The sequence below is a fragment of the Petaurus breviceps genome, unplaced genomic scaffold (assembly GCF_028583685.1).
Source record: "Petaurus breviceps papuanus isolate PSGF00001 unplaced genomic scaffold, PetGlider_PUasm1.0 90847, whole genome shotgun sequence".
In the NCBI taxonomy this organism is placed as follows: Eukaryota; Metazoa; Chordata; class Mammalia; order Diprotodontia; family Petauridae; genus Petaurus; species Petaurus breviceps.
This window is the reverse complement of record NW_027187360.1, coordinates 8,550,181-8,563,363: the sequence shown is the minus strand read 5'-3', so window position 1 is coordinate 8,563,363 and position 13,183 is coordinate 8,550,181. Positions and strand designations below refer to the sequence as shown.

Below are 13,183 nucleotides of genomic sequence, written 5' to 3'. Positions count from 1 at the left end.
GGCTTGGAAACAGAGCTTGAAGTTCTCCTTCCCCTAAACAAATAACAAAGCAATAAGAAGTTAACTTGAACTTGATCATGTCCCCTAGACTAACAATATATCTAAAGGACTGATATAATTCCAGCCTCTCTCTGAGAACAGAGCAGTCTCTGGCCCCAACCTCCTGCTTTTCCTCCTGGCAGGAATGAAAGTCCCTCTTGAAAAGGGGTGTGGGGAGAAGAAGCTAGAAATGTTTATTTTGCCTCCCTTCTAGTCACACAATGATAGTCCTTGTCTCAGGTGGTCCTCTTTTTTAGAGAAAGATATGTGGAGAAAGACACATGGGGTCTTTCCGTACACCTATCAACTTTTATGACAATCCACTTGTATATAAAATTAGCTGGTATTTATATAGCCCTTTTAAATTGGCAGAATATTTCATAATTATTATTTCATTTGAAACTCACAACAACCCTGTGCAGTAGGCACTGCAGGTATTATTATTCCAATTTTACAGATGAGAAAACTGAAGCTCAGAGAGGTAAAATGACTTGGTTATGATCCCATAACTAGCAAGCACAAAAAAGGCTAGATTTGAATTCAGAGCTTTCTGGTTATGAGTTTAGCATTCTACAACCACCATACCATGCTGAATTGGATATCAAAGGAATCACCTTAACAAAGCAGTTAGGAAAAGTAATAAAGTTAAACAGTATAGAAGAGAATGAGCATTTATATGGTGTCTACTGATACACCAAGTACTTTTATAAGCATGATTTCATTTGATCCTCACAACAACCCTGTGAGGTAGGGGCAAATATTATTCCCATTTTACAGTTGAGGAAATTGAGGCAAACAGAAGTTAAATAATTTGCCCAGGATCATACAGTTAGCAAGTGACTGAGGCCAGATTTGAACTCATATCTTCCTGATCCCATATCTAGCACTATATCCATTGTACCACCTAACTGCCAATTTAAAAAAAAGCCAACAGATTTTTTTTCTGAATTAGAATTTGAATTTCAATATTCCAGATCCAATGTTCTTTCTTGCCTGCCTCCTTTCCTACAAAGAACTGAATAATAAAGTTAGATTCTTTTCTCATTAATAGCAGATAGAAGCTACATGTGAAAGCAGACTCATCAACAAATCAAACCTAATTTATTTCAGATCCTAACCCTGAGGGTCTCTACTAAGTGATATATTATATTAAATTATTTGTGGATCATAATTTGCAATAATTTGATCCTGGGAATTTTCATACTTACATGGGAAGCAAAAGTAGGCTCAGGGACCTGAATAGAAAATATGAAATAAAATGGAAAAAAAAACAAGATGCATTGAATGACCAATACTATTCTGTTTTCTTTTAAAAAGCAATTTTATATTGTTTGATACAGGCTACTGAGGAACTAAGGGATAATTAATGAGAAAGAGCAGTGTCTGAGTCCAATTATAGTTCCTTCCACATAGTAAGACCTCAACAAATATGTGTTGACTTATTAAGCAGCTAAGAGGTATGTCACATATGTCAAACCTTTAAAAAAAAACACCAACAGTAAAATCCTGACATTGTTTTGCCAACAAATATGAAAGATATAAGGTCCACATTTAAATTAATAGAATTTGGGGCTCCTATAATGATTTGCTGTTATTCAGTCATTTCAGTTGTGCCTGACTCTTCATGATCCCATTTGAGGTATTCTTGGCAAATATATTGGGGTGGTTTGTCATTTCCTTCTCCAGTTCATTGTATAGATGAGGAAACCAAGGCAAACAGGGTCAAGTGACTTGCCCAGGGTCACACTACTAGCATGTGTCCTAGGTCGCATTTGAACTCAAGTCTGCCTGACTTCAGACCTGGCACTCTTATCTGCTGTGCTACAGTAAATGCAATACTTTATTACCTATGCTATTTTAAGAAGATATCACTGACTGAATTCAGAGGAGTTGGGTTCAATTTCTGCCTACTACTCCATCTGGTAAATAAACACACTAATCCTTAATTCCCACATTTGTAAAATGAGGAATTTGGCCTGAATGTTCTCTGATATCCTATTCCATTCTAAATTTATGATCCTAGGGTTTGTTTTGTAAAGCTTAAAGTTGTAGCTGCAGAAATATGATTGTTGCCACCTCCTACTTAAGGTATTTCCAGATGTTACCCACCTTCCTCCAGGTACTAGCATTTTCTACCTTTTAAAATAATTTTGCACTGCTTTGTAAATATTTGTATTTGCTTGATCATGTATATGTCACATCTTCCAATAGAATGTAAGCTTATTAAAAGCAAGAATTCTTTTGGATTTTTGCATGTTACCTTGCATATTATGGAAATTTCATAAGTGTTTGTTGAATTGGATTGAATTTCAAATAAGAATCTATTTTATGTTCCAGCTTTTAGTTTTTTTAAGACCACACATATTGAGAACCTAAGAGCTCTCCTGTCAAAAGAACAAAACAAAACAAAAAGCTGCTTTTGTGGTTGAGGCACAAAGATGAAATTAGAGAAATCATCAGAAAGTTAGAGAAAATTACTTTTGCAATGGCAGAGTCAATCTTTAACTCTTGATATTTGAGGAAGCAGTATGTACTCACCCAAGCATGCAAGATCCCAATTACATATCCTACCAATATACACTAAGATTGGATTCTGGCTAATTATCTCCTGGTTGCTATAAAACATCATTATTTAGTATTGCACAAGAATCAGAGTTTAGTAGGTTGTGTAGCTTGATTCAGTCAGTGGAAAAATCAAATAATAAAATGTAGATAATGCCTGCTATCTGGAATGTACAACCACTGAAAGACAATGTAAAATATTCTGTGAATCTGATCTCTTATTTTGCAAGGTAAAAGGATTGTTGGGTAAAAGCTCCATTGCTCTAGTATAGATTATTGAAGCTCAGTTTGCTATCTACCTCTTTTGTATCTCTATATATGTATTCACATTCCATTCAAGTTCACACTGAAAGTAGCCAGGTGCTTTCCTCTAAGTATACTTTAGTTGCCAATATCCTTTATCAAGATGTGTTCTTGTTGATTCATAGAACAGCTCTGGCAAAATACTATCAAAGCCCAATAAAACAATCAAAAGTCATCAGTCATAATATGAAGAGACAGAACAGATTGTTTACATATAGTAAGAAAACAGAATGTTCTTTGAGCCTAAGGTTGTTGGGATAATTTTAAAGTGGAATTTCCCAGAGCTTAAGACTGTAGGAAAAGCAGTACAAGGCGAAGCAGGAGATGCTTGGATTGCTTGGATCATCTTTACCCCAAATATTTGCATCAGCCTGAACATTTTCTTTCAAGTAGACTTTCTCCGGCAATTAAAACAGAATTAGGTCTTCAGTGCAGGGGGAAAAAAAATCACTTTGAAATTAGAAACAGCATGTTGGTGGAGCTGTGAATTGGTCCAACCATTCTGGAAAGCAATTTGTAAGTAATCTTAGAGTGACTAAACGTCCCTACTCTTTGATCCAAAGATCCTATTGTTAAGAGTATCCTCCAAGGAAGTCAGAGACAGAAAAGAAAGTTTCCACACATACCAAAATATTCTTAGCACCAATTTTGTGGTGGTGAAGAAGTGCTAACAAAATGTGTGCATGTGCATATACATACGTACATGTATGTATAGATACATAGATATAGATGTGTGTTCATCAATTGAGGAATGCCTCAACAAATTGTGGTACATGCAAATATGGAATATTGTTGTCGTTCAGTTGTTTTCGGTTACGTCGAATTCTTCATGACCCCATTTTGAGGTTTTCTTGGCAAAAATACTAGAATCGTTTGACATTCCTTCATTTTACACACAAGGAAACTAAGGCAACAGAGTTAAGTGATTTGCCCGGGGTCATATAGCTAGTAAGTATCTGAGGTCAGATTCAAACTGAAGAGGAGTCTTCCTGACTCCATGCAGGGCACTCTACTCACTGCATCACCAAATTGCCCCACTTGCAACATTGTTGTGCTATAAGAAATGACAAATGAGAAAAATTCAAAGAAATAGGGGAGGAGCTACGTAAACTGAGGAAGACAGAAAGGAATAGAACCAGGATAACAACATACATGATGGCTACTAAATGGAAAGAGCAGTAACAATGAAAATAAACAATATATCATCATCATCATAATCAATATAATATATTAACCCTGGAGAAAAGTTGAGAAAATATACCTCCCTCCCTTTGCAGAGGAGAGAAACTACAAGAACGGAATATGTCATATACTGTAAGACACAATCAACATGTCGGTTAGTTTTTCCATGTTGTGTTTTTCCTCTGAATCTTTGCTCTAAGAGGAGTAGGTAGGAAAGAGGGGAAGACCTTCGGAAAGGGAGGTGAGGCAAAAAGGAAAATGTATCAACAAAAGCAGAATCCTTTTTTTAGAGAAACAGAAACTGTATAAAGTCCTTTAGAATGGATAGAGTATAGGAATTAAAGTTAGTGTTACCTGAGTTCAAATCTATCCTCTGACATTTACAAGCTGTGTGGCTAGAGGCAATTCACATAGTCTCTAAATATCCCAGTCATCTCTCAAGGATTTGTTACTAAGACATAGATGTATCTAATAAAATCAGAGATTCTTTGCACCTTGTAGTAAACTCTCAAATTGTAACAAAATGATAAGGCTTTGTAAAAGGCAATTTTTGTAAAGGCCCTAAATCATTATAGATTAGAGAAAAGCAAATTGAAGCAATTCTGAGCTACCACTACACACCTATCAGATTGACTAATAATGCAGAAAAGAAAAATGTCAAATATTAGAGGGGATATGAGAAAATTAAAACACTACTGTTAGTGAAGTTGTATACTGATTCAACCATTCTGGAGGCAACTTGGAACACTGCCCAAAGGGTGATAAAACCAGGCATACCCTTTGATCAAGCAATAGCACTACTAGGTCAGTATCCCAAAGAGATAAAAATCAAAAAGGGAAAGGTCCTGCTTGTAGAAAAGCATTTATAGCAATTCTTTGAGTGATGGCAAAGAATTGGAAACTGAAGGGGGGTATACACTCTCAGAAAAACCTGGAAAGATGTATATGAACTGATAGAAAATGAAATGAGCAGAACCAGGAAAACATTGTACCTAGTAACAGCTATATTGTATCATTATCTACTATGAATAATTTGGCTATTCTCAGTAATACAATGATCCAAGACAATTCTAAAGGATTTAGTATGAAAAGTACTATACATCTCTAGAAAAAGAACAGGTGGAGTCTTAATGCAGATTAAAGATACTTTTACTTTATTTTTCTGGGGGTTTTTGTCTGTTTTCTGTCACAGCATAACTTACATGGAAATATATTTTTCATGACTACAAATGTATAACCTATGTAAAATTGCTTGCCTTCTTTTGGAACTCAAAACTTTAAAAAAAAAAGTTAAAATTGTTTTTATATGTAATTGGGGAAAATAAAATATTAAATAAAAATGAAGACAGCAATTTTGTGATAATTAGCATTTTATTTTCCTCTTGTTATTCATAGATCTAGAACAGGAAGAAGTCTTAATGGTTATTGAGACCAACCCTTTTTTTTGTTTGTTTTTTTTGAGAGAAGAGAAACTGAGACTCAGAGATAGGAAATTACTTGGTGAAGGTCACATAGGTAATACGTAAAAGAGCTGAGATTTGATAACAAGTTCTCTAATTTCAAAGCCAGCACTTTCTACGATAGTAAATTAATACTCTGCCAGTGGAATTTTTTTCCTATTTAATTATCAGGTCATTTGACAGGTCAATTAAGTATCTGATTCATAAGGGCATATTTCCCCCAACTACCATCTGCATTTGCATTTATCAAATACGATCATGTATGTAAAAACATTAAGTAACCCCTAGTGCCACATAAATCAGCTATGGGGATGGGGGGTAGGGAATCTGTTTCATCATCCAGGTAGGTACTCCTTTTGCCAGTATTGGCCCTGGAGACTCTAAGACCTTTGGCTAATTTAATATTGTTTTATGTTCTGAGAAGGTAGATTTCATCTGAACAGTGCACATCTTCTCTGCATAGCTTTCCACTTCTACATAGTATAAAAAAATCATTTCTGCATGTGCTCGTCTCCTCCTCGTCATCATCATTGTCATCATGACCTCAGACTCATTCTCTTCATTCTTGATATCTTTCTCAAACTCAGGTTTGCAAATTGTTTTATGCATATTATTTCATTTGATAATCACAACAATCCTTTGAGAAAATTAATATTCTTAGCCCCATTTTACAGTGAGTCTAGGAAGGCAAATTACTTCCCAGGGTTACACATTCTATTTTAGGCAAGATTCAGATTCAGATTGTCCTGATTACAGGTCCACTATCCACTTTACCACACAAATTTCTATTCTACCTGGACTTGGAAGATAAAAAGTAATAATAAAAAGGTTCACATTTGTATACTACTTTAAGTATTATAAAACATTTTCCTTACAACAACCCATAAGGCAATCAGTTAAATAGTTATTATCCTCATTTTACAGATAAAGATCTTGAGGCTCAAAGAATTTAGGTAACTCACCCAGGACCACATAATTGCTTCTTTTGGGATTCAGACTCAAGTCTCCTCTGGACTCCAACTCCAGTAAACTTTCCCCTATACCCTGCAATGACAAATATTGCCTGTAATTTCTCTTGAATTTCTTGTTTCTTTCCCCAGATTTTTTTAAAAAATAATTTCTCAGTTCTTTTGCCCTTCCCAAGAAAATAAAGGGTGTATGGTTGTTAATCAAATTTTCCTGGAATAATTCACCAGGATCTCTCCTTTGCTTTCATCATACTGTACTTCATTTTAGACATATATGTATGTGTGTGTGTGTGTGTGTGTGTCACTTATTTACTTCCTAGTAATATGTAAACTTCCTGAGGATAAGAAAGGTATCATTTTCATCTCGGTATATCCAGTACCTCAAAAGCAGTAGAAATGTAGCAAATGCTTGTTGAATTGATCATTCTGATTTTCAGTTTACATTTGAGGAGATTAATCTAAATCAGTTAATAGATTCTCCAGCAAGCATTTATTAAGCTCCAACTAATGTGGTCAATTCTATTATATGCACTGTGGCAGAATGCAAAGATTTGCATTCAATTCAACAAGATTATATACCTATTTACTTTGATAGGTGCTGGGATTACAAAGAAAAAAGAAACACAACCTGGCCTCAGGGGGCTTATTTTCTACTAGAATAAAATCTGATATGTATAACAGAAGGAAAGTAGGGAGTGAGGAGGGCAACGGAGGGATCCAAAGAAGTAGCTGAAGCAGTTCCTAATCTTGAGAAGTTTATAGTTCAGTGGAGTGATCAAAGATAAGACTGAGAGAAGAAATTTGTATTATGGAAGTGAACATTTGAGAGACCCATAAATAGCTTCAGTTTCTGAGTAATTCCCAGTTCTTCCCCTTCCAGCTTCACCCAGTCATAAAACATCCACAGAGAATTTTTTTACATTACTATAATGCTATTTGTGAAGAAGAAGAAAAGGAAGAAGAAGGACACCCAAGGCACCTTCCTTCTGTGCATAGAGAAAGAATCCATCCCTTATAGTCATATTGAATATTTCCAAAGAATCTAGATGCAGGTTCCAGTGACCAACCTCTTCCTCTAGGTCTCCTCCCCCACAAGGTCCCCACCCCACCACCAATTTCTCATCTGAGAGGTAAGTGGTGTGAAAGTTGTAGGATGACTATAATTATCCTTTCTGGGATTTGATGGGATTTCCCAGAACCAAACAAAAAGTCGTGGGCCTGTCTGAGTAATAGTGTTCAGCACTTATATAGCACTACGGGCTCTCTAATTAGTTAATCCCCACATCATCCCCATGAGGTAGGTCAGTGCTATTATCCTCATTTTATACTTCGGGGATCTGAGACATCCATATGTTGACTCACTGAGGCGAAGAAAAAGACAGAGGCAGAGTCATAGAGGTTTTGTTTTGTTTTTATTTATGTTTTTTTTAAGTTTCTGGGCCAATGCTGAAACAAGTCATCTTGAATTTCTATGAACCACCTTTATTTGTGGCATGACAACTGTTTCAAAGGAGGTTGAAAGAGTAAGTCTCTCTTACCTCTTTAAAGAAACTTAGTTTTCTCTGGGAGTTCCTTCACTTGATCTAGGATATCTTATCTCATATTATATTTCATGAGGCAAATAGTTAGGGAGTAGCTGGGATTTAAATAGTGATGTAACATTCTCCCCATATGAAAAGATTTTTTACTATAAAATCTACAACTGGAATGCAACCTGGAGATCCATTCATACAACTCCCTCATTTTTGAGCAGATGAAACTGAGATTTAGTAAGTTGCAAAGCTGAGGATCAAGTCAAGTGAATCTTACATTAAATCCAAGAGTCTTTCTCCTATGTCACACTATCCATCTAGGGGGCAGAAAAATCTCCTTGTCTCCAGATTTGAGTCTTGAATCTGAAGTTATTGGGGTTTTGTTTGTTACAAAAAACCCCCCTCAAAATTCTGATTCCTTTTCATTGTATTTTTTGTCTTACACTTTTCTGCAAGTCATGAAACTTCTCTGAAGATGTGATGGGTGGAGACTTCTTTATTCAATTTATTTCTTATTTCACATTTTGAATTTGAAAGAAAAGAGTAAAAGGAAACAATGGCCCCTAGCAAATATTAAAACTGGATGAGAGGAATATAAAATAAGTCCATGTATATATGAATAAAGAGGCAGCTAAATAGTACAGTGGATAAAGCACCAGGCATAGAGTCAGAAAGATCTGAGTTCAAATCCAGCATCAGAGACTAGCTGTGTGACCCGAGGCAAGTCACTTTACCCTGTCTGCCTCAGTTACTACATCTGTAAAATGATCTAGAGAAGGAAATGGCAAACCATTCCAGTATCTTTGCCAAGAAAACCTCAAATGAGGTCATGAAGAGTCAGATATGACTGAACATATACAAATGATACTAATTTGCATGAGGTGCAGGAACAACCCCTTTAAACTGACTAAATAAACCTAGAGAGACACATTAATTTATCTTAACAGGCAGCATGGTCATGGTATAGTAGGTTTATCACTGACTCTGAACTCAGGAAGAATTGGGTTCAAATCTGTTTAACACTTGCTGGCTATGTGATCATAGACAAGTCACTATGACTTTCTGAGCTTCCCTTTCCTTCTTTGTAAATTGGGGATAATAATAACTGGAGTTCCTTCTTAGCATTGAGGTTGTGAGATTCAAATGAAATTAAGTATATAAAGGGATTTGCTAACTTTAAAGTATCATATAAGTGTCATTTTATTACTTTTATCACCATCATGCAATACCTACAACATCATTTTCTGATGAACTGGGTTCAGAGTCTTAGGACAGTCACCAGAGACACTATAGTCCAGGTTATTGGATTTATAAGACTAATAGTCCTTCCTCATCCAAAGAAACATATTCATTGAGCCATAGGTGTGATCTTTGCTATTATTCTGTTTTTAGGATATTGCTGATGGCACAACCCTACTTGAGATAAGAAAAAATGTTAAAATCATAAGCAGATGTCAAGTCTATTAGATTCCAAATTCCTTAAAGACTGGGGACAGCATCAGACTGCATTTTAATTGTATTTGTATTGTCCTCCTCACCTAGCACAAGCAGGGATTCATAAAAAGTACGTACTCAATCTTTTTTTTTTTTTAATATACTTAAGGAGTGGCCAGGTGGCGCAGTAAGAGCACCGGCCCAGGAGTCCGGAGACCCAGAATCAGTTCTGGCCTCAGACACTTAACACCCACACAAAATAACTGGCTGTGTAACCTTGAGCAAGTTACTTAACCCCAATTGCTTTAAAATATATATATATACTTAAATACAAAAGGAGAAAAGAAAAAAAATTGCCATATATTCAGCAGACTATAAAAGAAGATTCAATACAAAACAATGGATTTCCACTTCAAGAAAACCTATATAATAAAAACTACACATTGTTTTTAAAGCTGCTCGCTTTTCTTCCTTGTTAGTTTTCTTTTTTTCTCTGCCCTGAAGTTTTTACTTTATTTTTCCCCTTCTTCCCCATCACCCCAAAGAAGGCTATAATTAAGTATGGAGACACACACACACATATATATGTACATAGATATCTATAAGCATACACATATATACACATATACACTCATACGCATATATGAGTGTATATGACTTATACAGACATATAAGACTGTACTATGCTTATTTCCTCTTATCATCTGTTTCTCTGAAGGTAGATAGCATCTTCCTTCATAAGTCCAGGTCTTTCCATGTTTTTCTAAATCAACCAGCTCATCTCATACACCACAGAAATATTCCTTTCTGGATTCAAACAGCATTTTCCTTCATACCGTAGGATCTTTGCAGTTAATTTGGCTATTTGTGGGTATTGATTTAATTTAGCATTAATCTAATTTGCTTATTAATGACTTGGTTGCTCAAAGTTGTTCTTTAAAACATGACTACTGTTAATGTATGCAATGTTCTTTTGGTTCTGCTCATTGCACTCTTCATTATTTCATGAAGGTCTTGCCATGTTTTTCCAAAATCATTTCTTATAGCAGATAATATTCCATCATGAACATATACAACAATTTGTTTAGCCATTCTCCAATTGACGGGCATCCCTGAAATTTACAATTTTTTGCCACCCCAAAGAGAACTGCCATGAATAATTTAGAACATGTAGGTTCTTTTCCATTTCCCCTAATCATCTTAGGAATCAGAACTAATAGTGATATTCCTGGATCAAAGAGTATAGGCAGTTTTATAACTGTTTGGGCATAATTTCAAATATCTCTTCTGTGGAGAAAATTCTGATTTTTATAATAATCTACATGATATGTGTAATGAATACACATATCATGAATACACAATAATTGATTAGATGTTTCAGAAATACCTTTTCCAGCTTGTGAGACAAACTCTCAAAGCAGCTTGAACTGATCAATCAAACTTTGACAAGGCTCACAATCATTGGCATCCTACTGCCTGCACCTGAAGTGAAGCAAATCAAAGATTGTAGAACCTGTTCCCATCACAGAACTCTCATCCTGTGACCCACCAAGTAACAACCTCCAAGAATTTGAGCAATATTCCTCCCACAGGAACTCCAGAATTGTTGTATTGTCTTCCATTTTGTGGGTTTGTGGTGGGAAACCACTCTGACCCTGGGAACAATTGTTTGTAATCCACCTCCCCCCTCCTTGTGATTTACATATAATCTCTGTCTTCACTTCAGCAAGGTAGAATTCTGGTCAGGAGAAGTCTTGATTTGTGAATCTATTCCTCATAATAAAACAAATTGGGGGCAGCTAGATGGTGAAGTGAGTAGAGCACTGGCCCTGGAGTCAGAAGGACCTAAGTTCAAATCCAGACCTCAGACACTTAACACTTACTTATTAGCCGTGTGACCTTGGGCAAGTCACTTAACCCCAATTGCCCTCCCAAAAAAAGGCAAAAACAAATAATAAAACAAATTAATTAAAGGGCTACCTGATTACTGGGACTTTGTCTCTGGCCTGCTATTTTATCATTCTCAGGTTAGAGGCTGGCACAATAAAATCCTATTAAACACTCCAAAATGGTTGGATCAGATCACAGATCCACCAACAATGACTTAAATCCCAATTTTTCCACATCTCCAACATTTGTCACTTTCATCTTCAATCATTTTCCCAATCTGATAGATGTAAAATGAAATCACAGTGTTGTTTAATGTGTTTCTCTAGTCAATAATGATTTAGAGCATTTTTCATATGATTATAAATTCTTTTGATTTCTTCATCAGAAAACTGCCTGTTCATATTCTTTGACCATTTATCAATACCTTTTAAAAATTAAATTTAATTGAATGGACAAGTTGGAGCTAAAGATGAAAGATAAAGGTTTTTATTTTTTCCTGTTTTAGCAACCTACCAAAAAGTATAAAAATTTGAACCTGAGGAATTAAGAATTAAAAATCTTTTGATTAAAAATAATTCAGTCTTTTGCTCTAATTTCCTTGTAGTGGAGATAGTACTTTCCTCAGATATCCTGTAGAGACCACTAACATGGGAGGAGTACTGGCCTTGAACTTCGAAAATGAATCACAGAATTTAGAGTTGGAGAGTATTTTGACATTTACTCCAACCTCCTCATTTTGCAGAAGTCTTACAGAGATCAAGTGATTTAGCCAAGCTCACACAGCTAATTAGAATGGAGACAGGTTTTGAATCCTGATCTCCTGACTGTAATACGCTCAAGCCTCTCTCCATTACAACAGGTTGCCAGCTAAGTAGCCTAGGACAAGCCACTTCCTCTCTCCTGGATTGAGAGAATTCATCTGTGAAATGAAGAGGTGGAACTAAATGATCTCAAATTTACCCTTTCAGCTCTGTGATTTTGTGATTAATTATTGCAGTTTTATCCTAGGTCAAAATGAGAGAAGGCAAACCTAAATAACATAATCTACTTCCTGTTTAGGCAGGTAAGGAAATGTTTCCCAAACCAGTCTCCTAACCTTGCCTTCCCATTATCACTTTTAAAGACACCAAGAATGGCTGTGGTTGCTAAGAAAATCTGAAAAAAATGACTCTTGACTGGCCCTTCCTCAGCAAGTTAAGACAGGACTCTCAACAACAACAAAAATCTTTAAAAAGTGAAGCCTCAGAACAAAGTTTTAATAAGATGAAGTCTCGCATATCTTGCCAGGTAGGGAAAGGGATGCTTCAGATCTACTTTCCTCCAAAAAAGGGCTGTCTACACTTGAGAAAACCTGCACTTTCCCTCACTGGGTGAGCAGGGTGAGCCGCCCGACGCTTTGCAAGGTTTGATGTTCCAGTTTCTGCAGTCTTCCCCCTGACTTGTAGACCTTCCAGGATAGCAAGTGGATTGTGCAACATCCCCGAGTGCCACAGCTGCCGCTACTGCTGGTTCTTGCCCGCTGGAAGAGGAGGGAGGAGGAGGAGAGTACAGGGCATACACTCGTTGAACTCCACTTCGGCTTTCAGCTTCTCCTCCCTTCCCCTCCTGCTCTCCCGGGTGGAGCCCCACAGTCATCTGCCGGGGAGGGGAGGAGGTGAAGAAGGGGAACAGGAAACTGGGTCTCAGCAATGTACACACCTGAGCCAGCTGTTCTAGATCTGACTGACCTCCCTCACCTCTCTGGTTGCCCATGCCTCTCGGTACTCCTCCCACCTGTGGCTCCAGCCGGCCAAACCACGCCAACTCTGGCCCA

General features: G+C 36.6%; 1 protein-coding gene across 1 annotated transcript in view; it reads right to left on the bottom strand.

The window, feature by feature from the left end:
- Positions 1-13,183, bottom strand: part of PFDN4 (prefoldin subunit 4) — a 371,852-nt gene that overhangs the window by 63,757 nt on the left and 294,912 nt on the right. The window lies entirely within an intron of this gene.